This window comes from Bos javanicus, chromosome 4, assembly GCF_032452875.1.
Source record: "Bos javanicus breed banteng chromosome 4, ARS-OSU_banteng_1.0, whole genome shotgun sequence".
Taxonomy (NCBI): domain Eukaryota; kingdom Metazoa; phylum Chordata; class Mammalia; order Artiodactyla; family Bovidae; genus Bos; species Bos javanicus.
The window spans coordinates 90,616,785-90,620,372 of record NC_083871.1 but is presented as its reverse complement, the minus strand read 5'-3'; positions in this window follow the sequence as shown (position 1 = coordinate 90,620,372).

The window sequence follows — 3,588 nt, the reverse complement described above, 5'->3', positions numbered from 1 at the left end:
TTGAGAAAGGTTAGGCCACCACTCCAGTATTCCTGGGCTTCCCTGGTGGCTCAGACGGTAAAGAATCTTCCTGCAAAGAAGGCTGAGTGTCAAAGAATTGATGTTTTCAAACTGTGGTCCTACAAAAGACTATTGAAAGTCTCTTGAACAGCAAGGAGATCACATTCGCCAAGCCTAAAGGAAATCAACCCTGAACAGTCACTGGAAGGACTGATACTGAAGCTCCAATAAATTTGGCCATCTGATGTGAAGAGCCAACTTACTGGAAAAGACCCTGATGCTGGAAAAGATTGAGGACAGAAGAAGAGGGTGACAGAGAATGAGATGGTTAGATAGCATCACTGACTCAATGGACATGAGTTTGAGCAAACTCCAGGAGATAGTGAAGGGCAGGGAAGCTGGGGTCAGAGTCAGAAATGACTTAGAGACTAAACGGCAGGTTTTCTACATAGCTGTCACATCCTCTGCAAATAAGAACAGCTTCATGTCTCTTTTTGCAATTTGTATCTTGAGAGTCCCTTGGACTGCAAGGAGATCCAACCAGTCCATTCTAAAGGAGATCAGCCCTGGGATTTCTTTGGAAGGAATGATGCTAAAGCTGAAACTCCAGTACTTTGGCCACCTCATGTGAAGAGTTGACTCATTGGAAAAGACTCTGATGCTGGGAGAGATTGGGGGCAAGAAGAGAAGGGGACGACAGAGGATGAGATGGCTGGATGGCATCACTGACTCAATGGACATGAGTCTGAGTGAACTCCGGGAGTTGGTGATGGACAGGGAGGCCTGGCGTGCTGCGATTTATGGGGTCGCAAAGAGTCGGACACGACTGAGTGACTGATCTGATCTGATGTCCTTTTTGCTTTTTCTTGCCTAGCCTTTTTGTGCTGGCTGGAATTTCTAGCATATGCTGAATAAGCATAGTAAGGGCAGTCATTCTCATCTTGTTCCCAATCCAGGAGGGAAAGTATCCATTCAGTCTTTGAAAGTAAAGCATGATGTTGCTGCAGGCTTCTGTATGTGTAATTTTTCCAGTTTAGAAAGTCCCCGTCTACTTGAGCTCAGAGTTTTTAGTCATTAATGGAGGTTGGCTTTGGTCACAGACTTATTTAGCATGTTATTGCTGCTACTGCTAAGTCACTTCAGTCGTGTCTGACTCTGTGCGACCCCATAGATGGCCGCCCACCAGGCTCCCCCATCCCTGGGATTCTCCAGGCAAGAACACTGGAGTGAGTTGCCATTTCCTTCTCCTATGCATGAAAGTAAAAAGTGAAAGTGAAGTCACTCAGCCCTGTCTAACTCTTAGTGACCCCAAGGACTGCAGCCTACCAGGCTCCTCCATCCATAGGATTTTCCAGGCAAGAGTACTGGAGTGGGGTGCCATTGCCTACTCATGATCAAATAGTTGTTCTTATATAGCCTACTGATACTGTGGGCTGTAATGATTGATTTTAAAATGCTGAACTAGACTGGCATAACTATAATAAATCCCACTTGTCATGGCATATAATTCTTTTCACAAATTGTTGGATTTCATTAATATTTTGTTGATTTTTACATCTATGTTCATGGTTTTTAATGTTTTTAATTTTCTTTTCTCACAATTTCTTTACCTCATTTTGGAATTTCAGTGATACTTGCCTCAAAAAATGAGTTACAGTCTCTGCTGGAAGAGAACACAGAATACTGGCATGATTTCTCCTTCAAATGTTTGGTAAAACCCACTAGTGAAACTACTAGGCTTAGTACTTTGTTTTTTGTAGGCTAATTTTTATTATCTCTCATTGCATGCATTTTGGTAGATTCTATCTTTCAAGAAATTGCCTATTTCATCTAAATTATCAAATTTCTGGGCATAGACTTGCTCATTTTATCATTTTAATGTCCATGGGCTCAGCAGTGGTGCTCTCTCTTTCATTTTTGATATTATCCACATTCTAGATGATAAATGTAAATATAGGTATCTGTTGGTTAGTCCTGCAAAAGGTTCATTAATTTTATTTACCATTTCAAAGAAGTAAATCAGTTTTATTTTCTCGACTGCTTTCAATTCTATAAATTTGTGACTTTTCTATTCCTTCCACTCAGTTTGGATTTATTTTGTTTTTCTTTTTCTGTTTTCTTAAGGTAGGAACATAAATTACCGAATTCAGATATGTCTTCTTTTCTATTGCAAGCACATACCCCTGTAAATGTTCCTCTCAATACTGTGACAGTTGCATCCCAAATATTTTGATGTATTTTCAATTTCTTTCAGTACCATAGTTTTTTATTTTAAAAAGTACATACATCAACAACAACAACAACAAAAAACTATGTATCAGGTAATATTGCTACTAAATATAAAGAAATTCTCCTCTCTTCCCTTTTCAAAAACAGTTAATATTAGGGCAGCCTGAGGACTTTTTTCCAATCATGCAAAAATTAATTGTTTTGTAAACAGTGAAAGTCATTCAGTTATATCCTACTCTTTGCCACCCATGGACTGTAGCCCTACAGGCTACTCTTCCATGAAATTCTACAGGCAAGAATACTGGAGTGGGTAGCCATTCCCTTCTCCAGGGGATCTTCCCAACTCAGGGATCGAACTTTGGTTTTCTGCATTGCAGGCAGATTCTTTACTGTCTGAGTTATCAGGGAAGCCTCCATATATATTATCCAATACACATATAATGTATATATTATATATAATACACATATAATGTATGTATTATATATAACACACATATGTATTATATATACTACATATATAATGTGTGTATCATATATACATACATATTATGTACATACATATAATACATATGTACTATATACATATATATACATAGAATACATACATGCAATTATTTATGTATTATATACATTATAATAGATATATAATGTATTATATATAATACATATATAATACTATTTTATATAAAGGAGCAATATAAAGATTTTTCATTTACCACTTAGTATATTAATGGTCTTCTTCCAGGTTATGAGAATGAAGTATGTTTTTGCAAATTTGAATGGAATGTGTCCATTCCATCTGTGCAGTCAGAAACTGGAGAAGTATATAGTGGGTCACAGATTCACTTCCTCATGTTGTGAGTAAATCCAGTAGATTTCAACTCATCAATTGATCTTTACATGCTTCCATCGTTACAGGAAAACATGAGTTGCATTGCAAAACAAAAATACATGACATTCTCACTCCAGAATGGTTTCTAGAAAAACACACCTGTTCAATTTATTTGAGAAAACCTCAATATACAAAATGCCACAAGGAAACTGAAAACCTAGTGAAAATGATTTATCACAGTGTTTCCTATTAAAAACAGAATTCATAGCATCTTATTTCTATACTCAAAACATTCCCATCACGTCTCACCTCATTAACAGTAAAGACTGATTTCATTTTGTGGGAAGCGGTCAGATCTAGCATTATCCATCCTTGTATCATCCCCTACTATGGTTCATGTCGTTCCTTCTGTTGCAAACACAGAGACCACCTTGCCAGTTCTTCCTCAGGGCTTTCACACTTGCTCTTCTCTCTGCCAGGAATACTCTTTCCCTTTACAGCATCTTGATTTACTTTCTCATTCTTAT